The 25,847-nt window shown below is 39.3% G+C and overlaps 1 long non-coding RNA gene across 2 annotated transcripts in view; it reads left to right on the plus strand.

Moving 5' to 3' along the window:
- LOC116668708 overlaps window positions 1-25,847 on the plus strand; it is a 230,631-nt gene that overhangs the window by 42,625 nt on the left and 162,159 nt on the right. For both annotated transcript variants that reach the window (XR_004325940.1, XR_004325941.1), the window contains exon 2: window positions 1,035-1,208. This is a non-coding gene — a long non-coding RNA (uncharacterized LOC116668708). The remainder of the gene's footprint in view (window positions 1-1,034; window positions 1,209-25,847) is intronic.

Consider the following 25,847-nt stretch of genomic DNA (forward strand, 5'->3'; position numbering starts at 1 on the left):
TGCAACAATATGTTAAGCAAAAGGTGAGCAGATACAGGCTTTAAGGAACAGGGCATGACCAGAACTCAGAATGCCAGCCATTGTTTCATCTGTTTTGCTTCCTATTGCTTGTATTTTTCCCCCAGAAATTATTGAGTGGATTTGGATGGAAAGAAAAAATTCCTCTGGTGGGAAAGCAAGTGGACTATGTGTGTGTGTGTGTGTAGGCGTGCGAGTGTGCTATTAAATGTCTTTTCCAGAGGTCTTGGTCTGTTGCAATAGCCTTGCCAATCCTTCAATTACTGTTTTCTTTCATGAGAAATTGTTACTGGAATGCATTCACCCTTTTAGGGAGCTGTGAATGTGGTTATAATTGCCTGTTTCTAAGATAATTGGCCTGACTGCATAGCCCTGGAAAAGTTACTTGAACGAATGGACTGTGGAGGAGAGCCTGGGCTGCATTCAGACTCGATCTTGGCGGCGAGGCCTGGCTGTCACCATCCACACTTCATCCTGGAGTAACCAAAGTGGATGGCAAGAGATAGGAAACCAGGAAGTTCTGTAAATGAGGCCGTCTCAAAGTGCAACAACCACTTGAGTTTTGACATTTCCATACAGAAAGTTTTTTTTTTTTGGACTGTAAAGTTACCCGTTGTAACTTTTGGTGGGTTTGTATTCTCTAGCCATGGAAAACCAGTCTCTCCAGTGGACTCTACTCCCCTCTTTAGAGGAGGTTCTGGAGTCTCAGGATCTGAGTGTTCTCCGAGTCTCCAGGAGCAATGGGAGGGAAATGGAATGGTGAAAGGTTGATTGATTTCAGGCATTAAATCAATGCAAAAATTTCTAACATCTCTATTATTGGTACTATCAGTGGCCTTTGATGCCTTCGATCAAAGAGTTGTGCTAATTCATTACAAGCTGACATAAAATGACCATATTCTCAGCTCCAGGGGAGAAACTAAAATACACTTTCTCTTAAAAGTGTGGGATCCTGAAGTGTTGCAGGATGCAGTTCATTTTTTTTTTCCTTTTTTTCTTTTTTCCTTAAACTTCAGGCTCATTTTGCTTTCTGAAAAAAGAAAAGGAAGTTGTCACTGGAAAACGCCTTATGATGCATTTCTGCCACCATAACTGAAATGTGGTTGCCAAAAGGGTCAAGAAATTTTCACCTGCTCAGAGCAAGAGAGTAATAGTTAGCAGGGAAAAACAGAGACCAATGCTGTAATGAGGTGAGTAACCCAATCAAGAATGCCTAATTTAACGAGAGATCGCCCATCCATCCCAGGATGTATGGAAAGCAGGTAAGCACTGTTGGAAAAAACCAACTTAGCAAATCAGTGTTGCTCTTCTTCTATTTCTAATTTTTTTATCCGTCGCCACCTCCTCCCCCCTCCTCAACCTTCACTTTGTATTAAGGACTCACAAGGTCACAGGATGATACATGTTATATGTAAAGCATTGTCAGGATAGGAAATTATGTGAACCTGATGCATTTCCAGAAGGCATCGCAAGGAGTTGCTACCCAAGAGCTCCCTCAGGGACCAGGCGGATGACACGGCAGGGTCCGTGCCAGGCTGCCTTGGGGACCAGGGAGGTTTGTGGTTTGTTTTGCTGAACTTCTTTTATAGTGACTAGCAATTTACACATGCCTCGACAAGCTACCATTTAATTTTTCCAAAAGTTACTGTAAATCCAGGCAGATCACACACTTCTTCCTCAACGTTCTTTTTAGCCACGGGGACACAGTTACAACTTTCTGCTGTATCAAACCACAGCAACTAGGCAGCCATTAAAGAGAGTGAGGCAGACCTGTATACACTCACATGGAGGAACCTGAAAGATGTACTGTGCAGTGAAAAAAGGAACAGGAAGAAAAATTTGCTTAGGAAAAATCTGTTCTTTACATCCAATGTATAGAAAAACGAGCAAAAGCATGTACACCAGACTGTAAATTTGGTTCTATTTGCGGAGGAAATGGGAGTGGGTGGGGGGTGAAAAGGGGACTTGTACATTTCACTCTCTATACCTCTATATTGCTTGAATCTTTTGCTGTAACATATTAAATTCTGTAATAAAATATTTTTAAAGAGGGACCGTAAGTATGATCCCAGTGCTTCAAACACACTGAAAAACACCCTATTTTTATCTTCTGCTTTGTGTCAGAGTATATACGTAATATTTTGTTGTTGCATCATTTATTGTAGCACAGATAAGAAGGGGTTAAGCCATTGAGGTCATTTTTAAACGCCTGGATTCTTGCAATCAAGGCAATCAAAATCCGCTTCCACCTTAGCCCTCTGCCACCATTCATCAAATAGGTCTTGTTCTGCTGGGAAGACAATCTTGTTTCACACATAGGAAAATACCCAGCTGCAAATGGTTTGCACAGAGCTGGGAAGAAATCTACTGAGGATTCCAGGAGAAGGGGTCAGCGGTGTCCTGCTCCTACCCGGGTCACTGTGTGTGTTGTCTTTTCCTAGAGTGAAACCTCCGAGTAGCCGGACATCCTGGAGCAGAATGAAAATTGCCCTGGGGCACAGAGTGGGCCTTAGAAATGAATGTTAAATGAATCCCAGTGTGGAAGACTTAAGCATCAGGAGTTCTCTCTAAAGGAATGAGGAGTGGAATTCCGTAGGAGCCAGCCTGGGCTTGACCACTTTTCTGATTTTGTTTGTGTTTTCCGAGCTCCACCGTCACACCTTGTAATGTCTCACTTTCCTTCAGTGCCTGTTACCAAATCACATCTTTAGAAGTTGGGGGGAATTCATGGCCTCGATGCGTGCGGTTCTTGGTGAGCGCAGGCGGTGTTTTCTCCCTCACTCCTCTCTCGCTCTCTCTTTTTTTTTTTCCTTGTTCTTTCTTTCTAGCCTTTCTGATCTCTCACCGTCCTTCAGCCAAAGCTTTCTGCACTTCCTTCACCATATTAGGGATAGAAAGCATCATAAAATAGGGGCGTGTAGCACCATAGTCCTATAATTTCCTGGGAAAGAGTGAAGCTGGTTACTTTGTCAGTATCTAATAGAATCTTTTGTTTATTTGTTTGCTTTTCCCTCCCTGAATATTACTCTGAGAGTCCCAGTTTTGACCAGCTCACTCCCTGGTGCAGGTGGGAATAAGAGCTGGTAAAGAAATTTGGGAAGGAAGTGGAGGGAATCACTCTTCTGTTGAGCTAGTCTCCTTCTGAAAGGTCGGCTTATTTTTTCCTTTATGGATTCCTATGGGGTTGTGGTGGCGAGGGCGGGGTGCACAAGTATCAGCGTGAAGACATTTTAAAACGTGTGCTTGCTATTAGGAACTGAAAACAGGCATAAACCACGATGAATCATCATCATTCTCCCACGTTTATCTTTACCAAAGTGCTTATAAAGCTCTCAGTTTCACACCTAAAAGGAGGCTTTAAACTCGAATAAGGTACATATGGAAATTATACTTCAGGAGTTGGGATATAAAATCCAATGTGAACAGTTAAAGAAGGAGGGTTATTTAACTCACATGAAAATTGTTAATGTTCTCAAGGCTAGAGAGACAGAGTAGTGGATTTGTTACGGTGTGCCTGCCCAGACCACGTTCACTTTCTGTGAGAGCAGATACCCCCTCTTCCCACTGCCAGCGGTGAGTCCTGTGTGCTTTATATACCTGTCTCTGGCTATGGGGAGTAACCAAAAGAGTGGACACTTGGCCCAGGACACTTCCAACCAGAGATGGGTCTGGGCCAGTAGGTTCTGTAACAGGGATTTTACTTCTGAAACATACCTGGCTGTATTTGCACTTTTCTGCAGTCCTGTTTCCTTTCCTGAAATCGTCCTGCTACCTTTGCCTGGGGAAAGAGGAGGAGAAGGGAAGAGCCTTTCTGGCCTTCCCAGGCTGACAGGTTCAGGTTCAGGTTGCCTTTGAGAAGCGCTTTATTCATGTCACCAGAGCCACAGGGCACTTCTTGGGCAGTCGAGTAGAAATAACTGATCAAGGATCAAGGCTGGTTCTGAGCAAGGTGCTGCAAGCCAATAGGGTGGTTAAATGAGAAACAGAAGAAGGCATCCCCTGTGCATGGAGGGAGAGGTAGCAGCCAAACTTGGCTAGCTGACCAGTATCTGTTTGCAAAAGCTCAAGATCCTTTTCCTCCAGATGGAGGCAGTGCAATATGAGGGCGTACGGCTTGGTGAACATAATATGGACTGGATTTTGGGTCCCATTTGCTCCTCTGGCCAGGGGTCTTTGTGCAGTGAGCACACACGGTTCAGCTCTACACATAGCCCTGAGCCTGGGACTCACTTTCCACAGTCTCTGAGTTCCAGCATGGTGTTTAAAAAGTGACTTTGATTTCTCAGGCCATGGAAGAGGGTGAAGAATGCTCAGGGAAGTGGTGGAGGGCTGTGTCACTTTGCACAAGGCAGCTGGGGACTAGGCAGGACATAACTTCACAGGGAACTCACACAGGACTCCAGAAATACATGTTGGGGAAACACCTACCTGGGGCTGTCACTGGGTTCTTGAATTCCCATCATACCCTGGGCTTTGGAATTTGCTCTAATTGGAGCGCTCAATTTTCACAGGAGGTTGATTTCACTACATAGAAGTTATTTGGCCAACATAGTAGCAACTCTTATTTCCACAATTTGCTTTTCCGTTTACACACAAGGTTCTCCTCCATGTCTCTGTAACCAGACCCTTCCTGCAGTGCTCCTGTTTTGCAGCGCATTGGTTATCAGCAGTCTTATCCACTCACACCAACGTGGTCCAAGTTACATTGTGTTGTTGCGAGATTCATATACCTGATCTTCATCAGAATTCCTGAATTCCTAAATTGTCTGTACTCATTACCTCATGGTGTTTCTAGTTAAGGACTAACTATGTTAGTTGACCAAAAAAAAGGTAAACTAAGGCAAGCTTGGGGTACCAGAAATCGAGTTTTTTGGGATTAGCAGAGGAATCAGTAATTCTGGGACACAAAGACAGCAGCGAGGTGCACGTGGGTCCTGAGCGGGGTTGGGGCGGTTTTTACCCATGTAGAGTGAAAGGGGGCGGCTAGTAGGGGTCCACGCAGCGAGTTCATTGGCTCCAAGGTGGGGAGAGATTCTTGGTGGCTGCTCACTGGTCAGAAGATAAGTTTCGATCTTAAGTAAATCAGGCATTTTCAGGCAGTCAGATACCCGGCCTTTAAGTTTTATTTTCCTGAGTGTGCACTTGATTCTTCATTTCTTCTCCTTCTGCTCCACTTGAGACTAAGATCGTTCTATAGGCCCAGGATGGGCCTTGAGACGTAAATAGTTGTTGTCAAGTAAGCTTGGAAAAGACTGCTTGTTTCTCTCTCTTCCTGTTAGCTTCTCTTTCATATCATTATTTTCATCTTAAAGTTTATGAAAATTACTCAAGTAGCCCTTTAAATTGAACTCAGAATGACCAAGACTTACTTGACCCAGAAACCATTTGTTCCTTTAGAACTGTTCTTATAAAAACTTTTTGCCAAATGTTGTTCTAGATTTTGGAGTCTTGCATTGAAGATAGTAAAAGAACATTTTGTCATGGACCTTTTAAAAACAAAGAAAGTCAAGTACTTGCAGAAAGGTTTATTTTCCTGTTTGGGAAAGCATCTCTCCCTGTTTTAGAACAACTGACTGTAGGCTTCCATCTTCTCAAATGACCTAGGCTAATCTGATTTTGGTTTTTAATACTTCCTCTGTTTGAGTAATTTAGGATTATTATACCATCCATTCTATTCTTTCAAATGGCAAATAATTAAAACATATTTTCATCTCTTCACTTATGCTCAGGTAGCCCTTTGCCATGTACAGAGTATTTTCACATTCATTATCTTATTGATCGTTACTATGACACAGTCATTTTAAACAACCTTGCAAATAGCATTTAAAAATCATTAGGGCCATTAATATTCTATTTAGTCTGCAAAAATCTGAAATGGCTGACTCCTCCAATCACAGAGCTAAGAGGATATAAAACTTTGCTTGTAGCAAAAATGCTCAGAGCTTTTCCTTCAACACAGCTTGCTAAACTCCAGTTTAGCAACAACTAAGGAGAAAGGAAGTTAGAGTGGGAGAGTTGTTTACTATTGTTATTGTTAGAAATATCACCTTTTAAAAAATTCTGCCTCTTGTGATTTATTTTAAATTCTGGTCGTTCCATCTTGTAAGGCAAATTATGCACAATATATTCTCAAAGATTCTGGGACTGAAGTTGTGATATTCTCCAGTAACCCCAGCAGATACCTAAGTAGAAATATTTTGCTATCTTCAGTTTTACCCAAACCTTAGGAGAGGAAATATTTTTAGCATTGCTTTCTACTTACTCATCCTAGGATTTCCTAGTTGTTTTATTTTCCTGTTTTCTGTTAGAAATAATACATATTTGTTGAATGACTAAATAATGAAGTAATAGCAAACGCCTGGAATTTATATCCCTTTTTTCATACCTTTCCTTTGATGTCTTTAATACATATACTCATATGAAGTCTGAACCAGTTGTATTCAGCTTTGAATATTCCCTATTGAATTTATATTGTTTTTACAACTTTATTAAGGTATGACTGACAACGAATAAATTGCGTATGGTTAAAGGGCACAACTGAGGATTTTTAACATATGTATACATACGGACTTGGATGAACATTGAGGAGCCTTGGGGAACTCCAACATTTAATGGTCAAGTAGGGAAGTGTGAACCTGCAAAGAGAAGACGGGGAGAGAAACTACAACACTGTGGTCACAAGTTAACGATGCAACTTACAGTAAGATGGTGGACAAACCTGAATAAACAAACAACAAAGTTATTGCAGAGCAATTCAGAAACTAAGATGTGTCATAGTTTCAGGAGCACTGGACTGAAGATCAGGAGTCAGGAAGGAACTTAGACTTCTGGAGCTTGTATTATGTGCCAGGCTCTTAGGTTAACTCCTGTCTCTCCCACAATCCCTGCAAAGAATGTTCTCTCTGTATTTATCCCTACATAAATACAAGGAGATATGACTCAAAATGCTGATAGCACACTGGGAGGACTTGGTGCCAGGTACCAGAGAGAGCTAAATGCGCAACCATTGCTTTTTGAGGATTTAGGAATCTGAGAGTAAGGTTTTTCTTTTGATCTTCAAAATTTTATTTTTAAATTGAATCATGAATTACTTTCCATTTACTTTTTTCAAAGTGATCGAAAATCCTTGCTAAAGTAGTGAGGTTAAAATTACTCTAATTAGGTAGGGAAAAGCTCTAAATGCAGCATTTCGAGCCTTTCTCTTCTCAAAAGTTTAGTGACTCAATCTCACAAATTCAGACTCTGGTCTAAGGTATCAGTGTTGAATTCAAAGAATAGTTGCTTCTGCTCATGGAAGTGCACTGGTCTTGCTGTGGTCACACAGTGATTACTGGTTGCAGAGGTTGTATGTTAAAACCTTCATGGGTAGCGTGTTAGGCAGTTTTGGGGCTTAAATGAAAGGACTTCGATCCATATGTCGGTGTTCTTTCTCCCTGTGCATTTTGGTCTTTCCACGTCCCTCCAGCTAATTACACAAGCACTTGTACCATTCCCTTCAAACAACCTCATCATCGTTTCCTCCTTGATCCTGCTGTAAAGTTGAAATGCAGAATTTATGACATTGCAGTCATTTTCACGGTAACAGACTGTGGCATCGTAAAAACAAGAGCACGATAACGTCACTGCAGGATCAAGCAGAAGGAGAGACTGGGTTCTATGCAGGAGAAGCTCTTTTTCAGACCCAAATTGCTTTGATGACAGCAGGGGAAAACACAGAAAACTATTGCTGACATAGGAAAAAATCCCCAAACTCGTCATACAAGTGTTTTTATCAACCATGTCCAAGTGGCAGGTATATTTGAAAGATGTGAGTCAGACTTTTGGTGTTTTTTAAGACAGATGTCCAGCCACTGAAACTTTTGTAAATGATGGAAATTTTAAGTGGTCATTTTTCTTTTTCTAAGTAGACTTTTCTGAGTTACTGTTTGACCACTGTTTGAAAAGTGAACAAAAATACTTTCTCATGTTTCTGAGGTCTGAAATTTACAGTATATTTGAAAGTTGAAATTCCAAAATGCTTTTTAATTTATTGTATAAATAAGTATAATTTTGAGTTCAATTTGAAAAAAAATACTTGAGATGAATTGTCATGAACAACATGGAGTAGTCTACGGTTATACTTTGAATCGAATTGTATCTTCTGTGTTCATAGTTATACAGGTATCTTTCTATCACATTACTTCTTGCTTTTTAGTATTTGAGTCAGTTTGTCTTTTATACTTAAAATTTTTCTCTGTTGAGAGGTATATTTCATATCCCAACAGTGCTTTGTGACATAATGACTTCTCTGTGTGCACTGTGGTTGAATTTAAGTCACAGTATTGCCTGCTTTGTATGAGCCAGGCTGTGAGCCTGACCTTGGATACATCATAGTGTGTAGCATCCTTCTGTAGGTGTATCTGTACGCAGAAGAGCTACAGAGAGAAGAAAAATACTTCCTCCGCCTTTCTTATTCTCATCAGACAGACAACAAAGAGCACACTGCCTAACGGTAGTTTCTGAGATAGTGCCAAAATGGAATTTTAGGCAGTCTGATCCAAAATTGACTAGGAAGTTCATATTGCAAACCTGCCTCTACATAAATGTCCTAACGTCTGACTATCCTGTGAGATTTTGCCTGAAAGTGCAGAAGAGGTAGGGCTCACGGGTAAGAGCTGTCCTTACTTTTCTCTCATCTTTGCCCACTTTCGGGAGTTTTATGCAAAGTTGCTTGTAACATATACCAAGGTTCAGAGAATAGAGTTGGTGGATTAAATTGATCTAATCTGAGTCCTGGTTTTGGGTTACACTTTCTGCACAGCATCAAGTAAATATTTTGTTGGATAATTAAGATGGTGATCCAGCTTTCTTTGGGTACATATTTTCTTATCTTTTCCTCTTGCCTTCTGGGAGAGTTTCTCAATTTAATCTTCCAGCTCACAAATTTGTACGCCAACAGTTTCCATCCTACTGTTTATCCTATTGCTCTGTTAAAAAATTCCAACTCATATTTTTTCGTACCTAATATTTCCAATGGGTTCCTTTTCTTATGACTTCCTGTTGATGTTTCATGTTGCTAATGCCTTCCCTTATCTTCTTGAAGATATTTAAAGCCATGCTTATTTAAAAATCTTGGTCATTGCCACAGACCTTGTTCCTTGTGTTGTCTTCATAGTAATTATGCTCCTCCAATGCCTGGTTATTGTGCCTTGTGAGTTCATGTCCCAGCCCCAGATTCTACCTGGGCACCATTGATGATGGCATTTTACCTGACCCTTGGGTGAAGTTTTCGCCTTTAAACACTCAGGGAGGAGCAGCCTTGGGAGGAGGCAGTCCAGTGCCCTAGACAGGGAGAAGATTGAGAAATGGAGTATTCAGGGCAGCTGGTCAGCTCCCACTTATTTTCATTAACATTCTAGGCATGTGAGGTGTTTGCTTTAAGCGGATGTTACCAGGAGACCAGTGTTGGGACCAGCTTCGCGGGAAAGCGCCAGGCAAAGACGGTCCCTGGGCAAAGCTTGGGAGAGATAAAAAGCAGAATTTAAGAGCTTTCGTCCAGCTTATCCTCTGGTCACTTTCTCCTCCTCTCCCGTTTCAAGTCAATTTTCAGGTTCTTCAGTTCTTCTCACAGCTTTTAATAATGGTAGCTTAATGATTCCCTGCCTCCAAGAGGCTTTGTCTGTGGCCAATTTCGAGAGCGGAAGCAAGCACTATCTTGGTTGCTACCCTTTCTTTTGATCTCATAATATTCCCATAAAACTGGTAGTTGTGGATTCTCGAGTATTTATGCTTCTGGATTATGTGTTTCTTGAAGGCAGGGATCATGTTTGCCTCACTGCCTGTTTTCTTTCACTTGTTTCTGCCCTTATCCCTTCACTCTTGATTCTCTTAGAGTGTAGTTTTAACTGTGACCCTCAAACAAGGTAGACGTTAATTTTTTCTCATGGAAAAGGCAGGTAGTAAGTGACCTAGGTCTGATAGAGTGGCTTTGCTTCACAAAGTCCTCAGGGAGCCAGTTTCTCTCCAGTTTACCTCTCTCCATCCCTGAGATGTAGTCCAAGGTGGTGACACTACCTTCCATGCAGCTGGATGAAGGCGAGGACGAGGAAGGATGAGCAAAAGATATATTCCAGTGTTTTGGGGGGAGGGGCGGGCAAAGGTTCCAGGGAGCTGGCCTGCGAAACAAAACTCATCTTTACATATCAGCCACTACTTGAATGTTTGGTTCTGTCTACTTGCAAGAAAGCTAGAAAATCTTTACCATGTACTCAGCTAAAAATTTTTATAATTATAGATTAAAGGAAGAATAGATACTGGGAACAATGAGAAGTCTGTTATATCTTCCTTCCTTTCTGCCTTAATTTATCTTGTCTTCCTGTTTTCATTTGTTCCTTCCTCTCCTTCATTCCTTCCCCCAGTGTTATTTAGTGCCTAGTGTACACCAGGGCCTGCATTCAATGTTTTATAACCTCAGTATTTTATTCTGCATCGCCATCATTCATCTGGAGGACAAAGATACTTCAGGATATTATGCGGAAATCTCGGGGGAGAGTTACAGGTTGGATGCAGAAGTTTTATGAAAAGAGTTTCCTATTTTACAGATAAAGAAACAGGCCAAAGGAAATATTGTCAAAGATTTAGGGTGAATTCTACTTCTGCCACTTACTGAGCAGTTACTGACGATCAACCTTCGTGCATTCACCCAGTATGTCAGGCACTCTGTCAGGTGGTAGGAATTCAACAATACATAGGTAGTCAGAATCCCTGTCCTCAGTTAGATGGGCGTTTGCAGCCTAGTTGAGCAGCCAGACAGTTAAACAAGCAATTAGAGAGAGCATGAATACTCCAACGTGGTAGGTTGGGAAGTTCTGTGCTTTCCTTGCTAGACTACAATATACCCCCCCCCCCCAAAACAAAGTAAAACCTTTCTTTCATTGATGTACTTGCCTCCTAGTGTAGCAAATGCTTTCAACATAGTAAAAAGAAGGATCAGAGGCTTTATGGGCAAGGGGAAACCGTTACATCAGTCATGGAGGTGGAAATAGTTCGGAAGGAAGGTGATCAGATTTGCCCAAAGCTTAGCTATGTCTAGGAGAATGGGGGAAGTAAATTTGGAGATGTGGGTATCAAACCATGAAGAGCCTTTAATGGCAGATTAAGGTGTTTGGATTTAGACAACAGAGACCCTTTTTAAATTGACGCCTAGAAAAATGACTTATGGACGTGGTGTTTCAGTAATCAGGTGGAGAGGCAGGAGTCTGCGGACGTGGAAGTTTGAGGACTGGAAAATTGACAGTGGCAACGGGGGGGTTGACTGGTCGATGTGACAGCTCTTAGGATGGGGAGCTGGGGTTGAAGGACAGTTGTGATACTCAGCAGGGAGGGGTCTGCTGTTCTCCAGCATGACATCTGATATGTTCTGTGCGGGAAGACGTGTCTGTCCTGTGTGAGGACTTCACAGCAGTTGTAAGGACACCAGCAAGTGCTTTTCTCTCCTTCAGTGGTGGGTCAGCTTGGCTAGAGGAGGAAACGTAGAGGGATCTGAAGAAGAGGACCCTGTACCATCCTAAGCTTGCAGGAAAAATGGGAGGCTAGTGTGGCTTATGTTGGGATAAGATCATGAAAATGTAATTTATGCTCATTTGTTTCCTGGGCATTATGTCTGGGGGAGCCCTGACACAGGTGTGCCTTGGGAACGCCATCATTTAATACCTGTACTTACTCCAGCAGTAAATTACTAGGTGGCCTTGAGAAAAATCTCCCGAATTTATATATGTATATGTAGTAGAAGTTATATATTTTTATTATAATACAACTTATATATATAATAAAATACATAATAAGATATAAATATATATGTATAATTTTTTTAATGCTGATGTCCTTAATAGAACCACTTGTAACTTGGAACTTTATTTGGCATGTAATTTAAGGGGACAGGTATGTGGAAGTTGGAGAAAGACAATTACAGAAAAATTAAATCAGTTGGGACATTCTTTTAATTGTTGAAACTTGAAAAATACAGTTTCTTTGTACACCGTCAAGGGGGTAAACAGCTAGGTTGAGTGCCTTGGACAAAGATGGAAAAAAAACAGCAATTAATAATCAACAGAAAGGATGGCCAGTCCCTGTAGAGAAATATTTCCCATCTCAGTCTATTTTGGTGGTATTGAATTGTCCACCCTAAATTCCAGTAAAGGAAGGGATAGTCAAATTTCACTGTAAACTTTAGAAACTTTAATTTCAGTGGTTTTAAGACTGGGAGGAGTCAGAGGAGGGACACAGCCAAAGCAGTGTCAGAATATTTGTGTGGAGAGTGTGTTAGTGGATAAGATGATCTGAAGATGCTTTTCTCCTCCAGATATTGTCTCACTTTTTTGGTTCTGTATATGTTTTTTAAATTTGAATCATTCATTAAATATCTTAGCTATAAAAAAATCTGTTTAGTATTAACGAACTGAAAATCTACCTTTAAATTCATCTGTCTCCTGTACCATACTCCCAAGGGAACACTGTTCACAGAGACTGCTTGAGTGGTAACTCTGAAGTCATGCAACACACAACAGTCCTGGCTGATGTCATCCTGGGTTTTCTAACACTGTGACCTGACCCTATTCTGCTCTAGCAGAAACAGATAGCTCAAGTGATCTGAGGGCTCGGTTTGTATCCTGTTTCTTGAGCCATGAAACTTCCAAGAGAAAGAAGGAGGGCGAGAGGGAGGGAAGGGGTGGGATGACAACTAGGCTTCTGTCTGGAGAGCCTGCTTGGCTAGAGGTCTTTATTGATTAGCTTCATACAGTTTAGGGAAGAAATTAGAAAGCGTAGTTGAAAGCTTTACATTTTCATCAGCAACTTGAATCTCCTATAAAAATCTTTATTACAGGCAACCTTAATCTTAAACTGACAGGTTTTAAGGAGGCTTGGAAGGAAGGAAGGAGAAAGAAAGGAGGAATGACAGTGTTGTGGGAAAAAAAAAGTCTACCGAGCTTAGAATTGTACAACATGGGTTTTAATTCTGACTTTGTCACTTGCTAGCTGGGTGATCTTGGTCAAATTATGTAATATCTCTGAATTTCAATTTCCTTATCTATGAAAAGTAGTTATAAAGTAACAATCCCAAGGTTGTTGCAAAGAGTAAAGGATTCAGTGTATAACATACACCGAGGCAGCTCGTACAATAGGAGAACTAAAGGACAAGTGTAAAAATCCGACATTTGTGGTTAACTGGCTTCAGGACTTCCTTACCAGCATCCTCAGTCCCTCCCTAGTTAACCCTTCATCCCATGTGCCTAGTGGAACACCTCCTTTGCCTTCATTACTCCTCTCTGTGTGCTGCGCGGGGCTGGGGGAAAAAAAAAAACACACAGCTGTGAATATTATAACCACATTTTATGATCACCAACCTCAGTTTGGTCCCCAGTACTGTTTATTGTCTTTTCTCTGCCTTGCTCTTTCTAGCTGTCTAGAGTATCTTTTGAAAATGTCCTCCATGCTCCCGAAATACCACTTCCCACGTCCCCTCCTGCTCTGTCTTTCCTTCCTTCTATCCCTCATCAAGTGACTTCACACACAAAACAGGGCACAAATGAATTTATTTACAAAACAGAGACAGACTCACAGACATAGAAAATAGACTTATGGTTACCAGGAGAATGAAGAGGGTCGGAGGGGTAAATTGGAAGTTTGGGGTGTGCAGATACTAACTACTATATATAAAAGAGATAAACCACAAGGTCCTACTGTATAGCATAGGGAACTATATTCAATACCTTGTAATGGCCTAGGAAGAAAAAGAATATGAAAAGGAACATACATAAATGACTATATATACATACATAAGTGAATCACTATGCTGTACACTAGAAATTAACACATTGGAAACCGACTATACTTCAATAAAAAACAAAATAAAATAAATGCCCACCATGCTCCCCAAATTCCACTCTTCCGTTTTCCCTCCTGCTCTGTCTTTACCCACCATCCCTCATCAAGTGACTTCGGAGAGAAATTAGATGCCTTCTTGACTCTGTGCCAGCTCTTAACCTGCAAACTTAACTTTTTTTTTCAATATCCATCCCTTCTTCCTTAATTATTGTTACTGGGAGAGGGAGCCTTCCTCTGATAGACAAGCCATCTTCATTCGTAGTGGAGGTCAATCTCTTTCTACCTTCTCAAGATTCTTGCTTCACTAATGGTCCCATCTCTTTTCTGTCTTTAAGCTTTTTCCTATAAGCATTTAAGCATACCTTACTTTTCCCCGTCTTAAGAAAAAAAATCTTCCTGGGCAAACTTGCTGTTCTGACTACTGCCTCCCTACTCTGCTCACACCCCAGTGCCCAAAGCCAACCACGTGACCAGGCCCAGTGTCGATAGGAGGAAGGACCCCCTTCCTGTAGGGAAGCGTTACAAGGTACACGTTAATGCATAGGGTGCATGATCCTCCTATAGTGCAGGAAGCGAATAATCCCAAATGCAGTCTACCACATCCTCTTGATTGCCAGACTTTTTCAGAAAGTTGTCTACACTTATGTGTCTCTATTGCTAGACGTTTTTAAAAAATCAATCTCTTAGATCTAATTTCTGCCTCCACTACACCAGTCAAATGCTTTTGCCAAGGCCCCTATTTTCTTGCTGCTAAACCCAAAAGATATTTTTCAGTTCATACAGTACTTGGACTTTCGCCAGTGTTTGAGAATGCAGACCACTTTTTTCTAGAAGTTCTTCCTTGGCATCATGCCTTTGCTCTCCAGGTTTTCTTCTGTCTCTGATTACTTAATCTGTGTCCCTTATAGGCTGTTTTCGGGGACAATCCCTTAGATGCTGGTGCTGTTGGGTTTCCTGTCCATCCTTTTCTCCCTTGACACATTCCTCAATGACCTCAGCTACTTTTAATTCTCCAGGCATGCTCTCTGTGCTTGTAGTAAGTTAGAAGTACAACCTAGGTGTGCAAAAGTATAGCTTTGCTTATTTTTAATAACTGATATAATTGTACTCAGTCCTCTTTCTGCCAGTCTTTCTATGGGTGGTAGAAAAATTAAACTAGCCAGTTACATTAACTCATTGTCTTCCAGTTTTAACATCACATTCACATAAATATTAAGTCATCTCAACTTCCCTTTAATGCTGTCTCTTCCCTCTCAAAGAGCCTGCCTTCCTCATCATTGCTTGTCTCCCCGAGAGACTCTGGATGCAGTGGGTACATATAGGTCTTTTCCTGCTGATGGAAGCGTGGACTGGTTTATTGCACAAGGATGTACTGGAGTCAGTAGGGTGAAAGTGTTAAGTTTCTCACCACTGCTCTATTCAATTCAACTCTCTTCTTATTCTCCACTCACTGGAATAAATTTTGAGCAGGACTCAAGATTTTTTTTTTCTGGTCATATTTAGATAATAAAATCTCCAGTCTAGTTTATTAATCATCTAATTCCAAAACAAACTCCAGTCCAATTTGTTTCTTTTCACTCCTAGTGGTTATACTTTGATCAGTAAATATTAATAATTACAATAACACACCGAGAAGAATTTTCTAAATATGTAGTACCTTATGATCACAAGAAATAAAAAAAAAATTTTAATATGTATTTTTATTGAAGAAAAATACGATAGGAGTAAAAGACTAGAATTTTTTTGAATCTTTTTATTGAATTTTTTATTAAAGTATAATTGATGTACAGTGTTGTGTTAGTTTCTGGTGTATATATAGCTTTTTTATTGAATTTTTAAATAAATCTTGGAAACTTCCACTGGGAGGAAGGAGCAGTTTCTTCTCTATTTTTCCATTCATTGGCCAGCTGTTTTGGAAGATTGTCCAGGGAAGGAAAGAGGCAAGGAAAAAAAAAGTTTTGCCTTGGATTCATTTTTTATTTGGTGTTGATTCTCCCTGACTGTGAGAGATAGCAGAAGTTGACCCTTTTCTTTGTGTTTTTAGCGACCTTCCCATGGCTGGTTGCCAAGCTGCATTTTGCTCTGTTGGCCACACCTGATCATCACCATCACCCCTCTAGTCCCCCGGAACCCCATGTTCCTGAGATCAGTCCCTCTGATTGCTCTTCCAGGGTTCCTTGGGAGAATGTCTCCCCAAATGATCCAGCTCAGCTCTCCTGTGAGGTGGATCTCTGGCTCACAGAGAATTCGCACAGCATTTGCCTTGTCAAATTCTGGAAGTGAAGTGTGGCCATTCCCACCACTGTCCTTTCTCTTCTCTCTGCTGTAGTCAGAGCCACAACTTACTTGCTCAGGTGAGGCAAGTCCTCTACTCTCCTCTGGGGGAGTGAGAAGAAAGAAGCCCATTATTCTAGAATCTCTCCAGGGAAACACTTAGTCTCTTCACTTTCTCTCCAATAACCTGGCGGTGGTTCATGGCTGGACGCTGTGCACAACCTTCTAAGGCACTGATCTGCCGACTCTCTGACTTACAGAACCCTTAAACATACTTTGAAAATTCAGCTATGTACTCCTTACCCATTTTTATATTGCCAGCTAAAATTTTTAGTCATAAATTTAAATAGCACAAGGCTATCATTTTTTACTTACTGTAAAATCAATATTTTGAAATAACAGTTATATCATTCTTTTAAATATACCTAATGGAACTTAAATATCATAGTAATTAGATGCCCTCGACTGTCTTCTAAATAAACACGAGATGACCCACTCACACCCCCACAACAAAATGGGTAAATTTTTTTAACAGAAATTTTACATTGTTTTGTTTCCTCCCTTGAACTTTTTTCCATTTCACTTCACCCAAAGAATTTTTCCTCATTTCATGAGTTTTGAGGCTTTTGGTCTTTTATTCCCATAAATCTTTTCTGCAATAAAGATACATATTTATTTAAAATTCTTATTTCCTGTAATCAGAAGGTATTTTGTATTTAGAAAATTTTTTTCTGGTGTGTCATAATTATTAATACTCATTTGATCAAAGTATAAAAATATTATAAGTTCTGATACATACATCCTAACCATGAAAATAAACTTTTTCAGCCATGTGCTTTCTAAAGATGAGGCTTTTCTTCTTCCTTTTCTTTTTCTCTACTTCCTCCTCCTCTTTCTTCTTTCAGTTTTGAGGATGAGTGATGTAAATAAAGTGGGAGTCCACAGCAACAATGAAAGAAAGTATTGGGCCATGAGTAAGTGTGGGATTACAAAATACTCATTACAACCCTTAATTGCATTATTTGCAGTGAAATCTACAATGCTTTCCCATTAAATAAATCCAAATAAAAGAAGTACAGGGTCATAGTGAGAAATTGAGGAGAGAAGAGGTTAATGAATGACAGCAGTAAAAACCAGATATTTAGAATATTCAATAATCTTTTGGCAAAAGTTAAAAAAAGTTAACAATATGAATAAGTGTTCAAGAAAATATACTGTTCAATCTTTAATTTATATTCCTTTAATTCAGAAATATAATATTCTTCTCTTACCTGTAAACTTGGAATTTTCCACCTTTTCATTTTTGAAATCGTATAAAATGTGCTGCCAAGACTCAAACCTGGGGCATGGTGAATAGCACGTTACAGACGTGAAAATATATATATTCATATATATATGTGAATGAGTATATATATATAGTATCTCTTTGGGTTCATGGAATTGCTCACAACCCACACAATACACCAGAGTTGAGTTAGGGATGGGTGAGATATTTGCCTTTCTTGTGGAAAAAGGGAGAAAGGATAGTATGGAAAAAATATATAATCAAGAAATTAATTTCTTGAAACCATCTGTGGCCATGCACTTGTTTGAAAGCCCTAGTGTACCTCCAGGTGCCCCAGTCCTTCAGCAGTAACTGTTTTAGGGAGTGATTTCTCCACTTAGAATGTGGACTCATCCTTTGAGGCTTCTGACAAAACTCTGAGCAGCAGTTGGATGCCATAAAACTTCCCATTTCACACATATATACGTGGCCCTGGGAGGAGAATCTTCGCTCTCATTAGGTTTCTAAGGGGTCTGCCTTACTCAAAAGGGTTTAGAAGCCCTGGCTGGCAGATTGACTTCATTTTATAACCCGACTACTGGGCAGCCATGGATGCAACATATGACTCTAGATTGTGTGCTGTACATAACATTTCTGCCTCCTTTGGATTCTGCAGACCAAATGGTCTGCTTCTGTTAAGTTCTCCCCATATCCACTGGGGACTCAGCTGCCGTTCCACAGGGCATGGAGTGCAAATTAGTTATTCAGGCTCCACTGGCAAACAGCGAGAGGACTGTGCAATCTGTTACCCTGTCTCAATATCTGTGGCACAATCACTTAAACATGATTACAGTTTTTTGACGCTACAACTTAATTTCATGATAAAAGTGTACGTATTTATTATCTCTGCTGGTTTTTATAAGATCGTGTCTCACAAAGGACTTGGTGTGCTCACAATCAGACATCCATTATAATTTGCACAACGTGTGCCCCAAATGTGGGATGTTTTTGTCGGAAGGTTAAAAAGACCAGTAGCAGGACTAAGTTGTGTTTTATTTAGGAAAATGCAGCCAAGCCAGCAATGTTTAAGGAGCAGGCTTCTGGAGAGATGTGGAAGGGGCTGAAGAGAGGGGAGATACTCATCTGAAAAATCCCTTAACCTTGGCTGAGACCCACCCAGGTGAAAAGATGACACAAAGGAAGGGAGAAAAGTGCATCCTAATCTAATGGAACTAAGAGAACCACCAAGCTGTCAATTCACTGAGCTGTAGATGTAGAAACAGAATGGAGCCTTTCAATGCTGCTGCCTTCTCCCTGGGGTTAGAGACTGGTTGCCATGGATATTCTGGATTCCTGCAGCTAATGGGAGGGAGATCTGTAGCCTGGTATCCTGGGGACCCGCCAGGGTGAAACATGAAATGGAGGCTGGTGGGTGTGGTGGTACAGGGCTGGGAAGCAAGAGGTCAGAGGGTCAGTTTCCAGCAGAGCCGAAGCTGATTTTATTTCAAGTCACATTCATTTGGCAATCTATATTTTCTTGAAAAACCAGACCTTTTCGTCCCTCCCCTAGTGAGCAAAAAGAATCTTCATCTCCTTAAAATGGTTCTGATCACAGCCCTAAGTAGTGGATGCTATAATTAGATGTGCAAGGATGGTTCAGAGAAGGATTTTTTTTTTCCAGTGTAATTTTTTAAGGGGAGGGGATGAAGGAAGATAATTTTAGTCTGGTTCAGAGATTAAGTTGTTTAAAAATACCTCCCTAGCCATAGCAAATAGGGTGAATGATAAGAAAATTTCCCATTTATTCTGTTTCATCTAAAAATATTATTTGGGGTCTGGCTCCTTCTCTTTTTCCACTAACTCATTTTAAGATCAGGCCTTTCTCTGGTCCAGTGTATGCCTTTCATTCGGCCTCAGTTTTTAACCAGGTCACAGCAAAACCACTTTCCCTCTCTAAAATCTCTTGGAGAATTTCTTTCTCAGGCTGGATAATGGAGCACTTTAAAGTCAAGTCCTTGGACAGTGGTTGCTAATCCTGATAAGCGTTCAGTGTCTCTGCCCTGACCTTCCGAGTCTCCTTCTCAGTAGAGCAGGGAAACAGCGATATGGTCCTCATTAGATGATTTCAGTGAGCAAAGTTTCTGCAGTTACTGTTCCTGCTACCTTTATCTGCAGATGCCTTCCGTCTTCTCTGAAAGAGTTTCTCCAACGCAGAGTAAATAAATCTTAATCACCAGCACTGCCTGAGGAGGTGGACAGGTGCAAGTTGAAAAATAGGACTGTATTTGGTGTTTAATATGTGTCTTGCTTTTAAAATATCATGTAGTCTTCACTTGGCTTTCATCCTGTAGCTGGCAAGGGCAACAGAGGATGGTTGGCCTCTGCTAATCCCTGAATCCCACGAATAGAACTGCAGGTTTACTATTATCAGCTTGGTCAAATGAGGACTTGGAAAAATTTCCTTGTGGGCCAAACTTAAGGAAGTTCAGTGGTTTGGAATCTGGGAGAAGTAGCTTCCCAGACCAAATGAGCATGTGTTGGCCAAGGAAGCTCATCAGAGTTCTGCCGGTTGCCAGGAATTGCTGTGATCCTTCCATTTCGAATCCCCTGGACCACGTCCATCAGACATTAGGTAAATACCTGGTGATCATCTCCCAAGTGTTATCCGCATCCCGCCCCCTACCCCCAACTGAGGAAGCTGTGATGGCCATCCACAAAACTCCACGTCCACATATCTGCAGCTGTGGACACAACTCAGTGACCATCAGAAGACCCTATCTTTTTTTTTACCCAGGGGCTGTTTCATGGTCTGCTCTGGTCTTTATGAATCAGGCACCATTCAGAGGATTTGGAAAGAGAACCTTCACTGGGGTAGAGAGAGTGCAAAGTGAGCATGGAGACTGCCCCGCCAGTTGTCGACAGCCAAGGCATCTCATCCATGCTCTTTCAGAAGGAGAAGAGATCATTCATCTGCTTAGTTCTCCAGTAGCTGGAGGAGTAAAAGACTTGTATTCTAGTCCTGACAGTAATAGAAATTAACGGTGTGGCCATAGGATATTCATGAAATATCTTAAGCATTGTATTTTACTTAACTATAAAATGATGAGTTTGAACTATATGGGGTCTTGGAGTGGCTTCCAATTCCTGATTTTATGAAAGAGCATTTATATAATCTAGAAAGGAAGATGAACTTGCTTCCTCTAAAGAAGAAATTGCAAAGAGAAATCTGACAGACTTGATGACACAAAACAGAAAAATATCTGTGTATCCAGTAAATATCCAAATGCTATAAATAAAAATTAAGTTAAATATTCATAACACATGACAAAGGATTAATGTCTTCATTGTATGAAACACTTAAAATCATTAAGAACAAGTTGTTTAAGAACACAGACTAGTGCAAAAGTAATGAAGACCCCAATACATAGGGGAAAAGAATGTTCAACTTTATCAGTAATTAAGGAAAATAAAAAACAATATTCTATTTCTAGCCTGCAAATTGGCAACCATAAAAAATATATTTAGTGATGGTAAGGATACAATGAAGGTAAGGACAGAGTTACTCTCCAACCCTGGCTTTTGGAAAAATCATTGGTAGCATAAACTGCTACATTCTTTCTGCTAGTCATTTTGTCAATGAGTTATAAAGCAATTCCACTTTCAGGAATTATCCTTAGGAAATAAATAATGATGTGTAAAATATTTAGCTCTAGTTCTGTTAATTGTGGCAAACCGTTGGAAAAACCGAAATATCTAACCAGTGGGGATTGATTAAATAAATTAAAGATGCATTATGTAATGGAATACTATGAAAAAAGTTAAGGAAATGATATATAAATGCTTCTCTTTGCATGGTAAGATGTTTTATAATGTTATTTGAAACAAATTATCAAATGGTATACAAGATATATCATTATTAAAATAATTGTGGGTCTATGTACATACAGGCATAAAACAGTCCTGAATTAATAGAGACTAATGCATTAGTGGTGACTTTGGGTAGAAAAATTTATGGATTTGTTTGCACTTCAAGTTTTTATTTGTATTTTCTGTAATGAGAATTTATTGCTTTTGTAAAATTAGAGAACAATGTATTCTTTTACCAAAAGACAAAATTCTGCCATTTTAGAGGAATGCATGGTTAAATAACTAATTTCTAAACTGGCACTCATCTTTATATAGAGTTGTGACAGTAGTGACAGATTAATTAACAACTCTGCAGTAATGATGTCAATAAAGGAAGTACATTTTTGTTCAGATTGATATAATTCAAGACATAGACATAATTGATGTTCATTTAGTAATTTCAAAATGTGTGAACAAGTATTCCCCACATCAAATGTAAAAAGAGATAGGTCTCCAACAGTTCTAAGTGTTCTCAGATCTGCAAGAACAATTGCGTAGGTTGGAGGAAAAAAATGAAAGACATTTTATTAGATTTGATTCTAAATATGACTTGAAAAATCATGTAGCAAAGTGCATATACAGTATTAATATTACCATATAAATGCTATGAGAGTTTCAGAAGAATATCCTTCAAAATGTTTATTTGGGAGCAAACATATATTAGAAGGAATTAGATACAAATTCACTCTTTGTCTACAAAGCAAAATGATTGTTTGCTCTCACAGTCAAGTAAAATTTATCTATGTAGATGGATAAATCACTTCAAAATACTCACTGGAGTTAAATTATCCAGAATGCTTTTCTTTTTAAACAATTTCTACATATTTTATAATCTTTATTTGACAGCTCCAAATGTTGCCCTTTTATAACCGTGTGTACCTCCCTCCTGCCCCCTGGACCTCACCCCCACTCCCATCCCTAACCCTTGGTAATCAGTAATCTATTTTCCATTTCTAAAATATTGTCATTCCAAAATGTTATATAAATAAAATTATGTAGTACGTAACTTTCTGGGATTGGCTTTTTTCCCCACAGCCTGATTCCTAGAGATTCATCAAAGCTGTTGAGTATATTAATAGTTCATTTGTTTATCTGTTTATTTACTGAGTGGTATTGCATGGAATCCTGTACCACAGTTTGTTTAACTGTTCATTGATTGAAGGGCATCTGGGCTATTTCCAGCTTTTGGCTATTATACACAAAGCTTCTATGAGCATTCATGTAACATAGGTTTTAATATTTTATGAATAAAAGTCTAAGGGTGCAGTTGCTGGATCCTATGGTAACGGTATGTTTAGATTGATAAGAAACTGTCCAGCTGGTTTCTAGAATGGCTGTTTCATTTTATGTTCCCAGCAGCAATGTACAAATCATCTAGTTTCTCCTTAACCTCAAAAGCATAGGGTGTGATCGCTATTTTTTATTTTAGCCTTCCTGATAGGTGTGTGGTGATATCTCTTTTGTTTTAATGTGTATTTCCCTGATTGCTAATGATACTGAAATATTTTCATTTGCTTATTTGTCACCTATATTATATATTCTCTTCAGTTTAATGTCTGTTCATGACTTTGACCCATTTTCTAACTGGATTTTTAAAAAATTGTTGAACTTTCAGAGTTCTTTATATGCTAGACACTAGTTCTTTGTTGGATGTGTGGTTTGCAAATATATTCTGAATCCATTACTTATCTTTTCATCCTCTTCACATAGGTCATAACAGATAAAAACTTTTCTAATTTTAATGAGATTTAATTTATCAATTTTATGATTAAAAAACACATTCTTTGATGGATACTGTTTTTGATGTAAAGTTTAAGAAATTTTTTTTTTTGGTTTTATTTTTTTAACACTTTTTATTGATTTATAATCATTTTACAATGTGTCAAATTCCAGTGTAGAGCACAATTTTTCAGTTATACATGAACATACATATATTCATTGTCACATTTTTTTCTCTGTGAGCTACCATAAGAGCTTGTATATATTTCCCTGTGCTATACAGTATAATTTTGTTTATCTATTCTACAATTTTGAAATCCGTCTATCCCTTCCCACCCTCCACCCCCTTGGCAACGACAAGTTTGTACTCTTATGTCTGTGAGTCTGTTTCTGTTTTGTATTTATACTTTGGTTTTTTTTGTTTGTTTTGTTTTGTTTAGATTCCACATATGAGCGATTTCATATGGTATTTTTCTTTCTCTTTCTGGCTTACTTCACTTAGAATGACATTCTCCAGGAGCATCCATGGTGCTGCAAATGGCGTTATGTTGACAGTTTTTATGGCTGAGTAGTATTCCATTGTATAAATATACCACCTCTTCTTTATCCAGTCATCCGTTGATAGACATTTAGGCTGTCTCCATGTCTTGGCTATTGTAAATAGTGCTGCTATGAACATTGGGGTGCAGGTGTCATCCTGAAGTAGGGTTCCTTCTGGATATATGCCCAGGAGCAGAATTCCTGGGTCATATGGTAAGTCTATTCCTAGTCTTTTGAGGAATCTCCAAACTGTTTTCCACAGTGGCTGCACCAAACTGCATTCCCACCAGCAGTGTAGGAGGGTTCCCCTTTCTCCACAGCCTCTCCAGCATTTGTCATTTGTGGATTTTTGAATGATGGCCATTCTGACTGGTGTGAGGTGATACCTCATTGTAGTTTTGATTTGCATTTCTCTGATAATTAGTGCTATTGAGCATTTTTTCATGTGCCTATTGCTCATTTGTATGTCTTCCTTGGAGAATTGCTTGTTTAGGTATTTTGCCCATTTTTGGATTGGGTTGTTTGGTTGTTTCTTATTAAGTCGTATGAGCTGCTTATATATTCTGGAGATCAAGCCTTTGTCAGTTTCATTTTGCAAAAATTTTCTCCCATTCTATAGGTTGTCTTTTTATTTTACTTATGGTTTCCTTTGCTATGCAGAAGCTTGTAAGTTTAACTGAGTCCCATTTGTTTATTCTTGCTTTTATTTCTATTGCTTGAGTAGACTATTCTAGGAGAACATTTTTGAGATGTATATCAGATAATGTTTTGCCTATATTTTCTTCTAGGAGGTTTATTATATCTTGTCTTATGTTTAAGTCTTTGATCCATTTTGAGTTTATTTTTGTGTATGTTGTAAGGGAGTGTTCTAGCTTCATTGTTTTACCTGCTGTTGTCCAGTTTTCCCAACACCATTTGCTGAAGAGACTGTCTCTATTCCATTGTATATTCTTGCCTCTTCTGTCGAAGATGTTCATTTCTGGGCTCTCTGTTCTGTTCCATTGGTCTATATGTCTGTTTTTGTACCAATACCATGCTGTCTTGATGACTGTAGCTCTATAGTATTGTCTGAAGTCTGGGAGAGTTATTCCTCCAGCCTCTTTCTTTCTCTTCAGTAATAATTTGGCAGTTCTAGGTCTTTGATGGTTCCATATAAATTTCATTATGACTTGTTCTAGTTCTGTGAAATATGTCCTGGGTAATTTGATAGGGATTGCATTAAATCTGTAGATTGCCTTGGGCAGTGTGACCATTTTAACAATATTGATTCTTCTAATCCAAGAGCATGGGATATCTTTCCATTTTTTAAAGTATTCTTTAATTTCCTTCATCAATGGTTTATAGTTTTCTGTGTATAATTCTTTCCCCTCCTTGGTTAGATTTATTCCTAGGTATTTTATTACTTTGGGTGCTATTTTAAAGGGGATTGTTTCTTTACTTTCTTTTTCTGTTGATTCATCGTTAGTGTAAAGAAATGCAACTGATTTTTGAACGTTAATCTTGTAACCTGCTACCTTGCTGAGTTCTTCAATCAGCTCTAGTAGTTTTTCTGTGGCCCTTTTAGGGTTTTCTATATATAGTAACATGTCGTCGGCATATAGTGATACTTTTACTTCTTTTCCAATTTGGATCCCTTTTATTTCTCTCTCTTGCCTGATTGCTGTGGCTGGGACTTCCAGGACTATGTTGAATAGAAGTGGTGATAGTGGGCATTCTTGTCTTGTCCCAGATTTTAGTGGGAAGCTTTTGAGTTTTTCACTGTTGAGTACTATGCTGGCTGTAGGTTTGTCATATATAGCTTTTATGATGTTGAAATATGTTCCCTCTATACCCACTTGGGTGAGAGTTTTTATCATAAATGGGTGTTGAATTTTATCAAAAGCTTTTTCTGCATCTATTGAGATGATCATGTGGTTTTTGTCCTTTTCTCTTATTGATGTGATGTATTACATTGATTGATTTGCATATGTTGAACCACCCTTGTGTCCCTGGGATGAACCCCACTTGGTCATGATGTATAATCTTTATGTGTTGTTGGATTCTGTTTGCTAATAGTTTGGTGAGGATTTTGGCATCTGTGTTCATCAGTAATATTGGCCTATAATTCTCTTTTGTGGTAGTGTCTTTGCTTGATTTTGGTATCAGAGTGATGGTGGCTTCATAGAATGAGTTTGGGAGTATTCCCTCCTTTTCAATCTTCTGGAACAGTTTGAGAAGGACTGGTATGAGTTCTTCTTTGTATGTTTGGTAGAATTCCCTGGTG

The sequence above is a fragment of the Camelus ferus genome, chromosome 14, assembly GCF_009834535.1.
Source record: "Camelus ferus isolate YT-003-E chromosome 14, BCGSAC_Cfer_1.0, whole genome shotgun sequence".
In the NCBI taxonomy this organism is placed as follows: Eukaryota; Metazoa; Chordata; class Mammalia; order Artiodactyla; family Camelidae; genus Camelus; species Camelus ferus.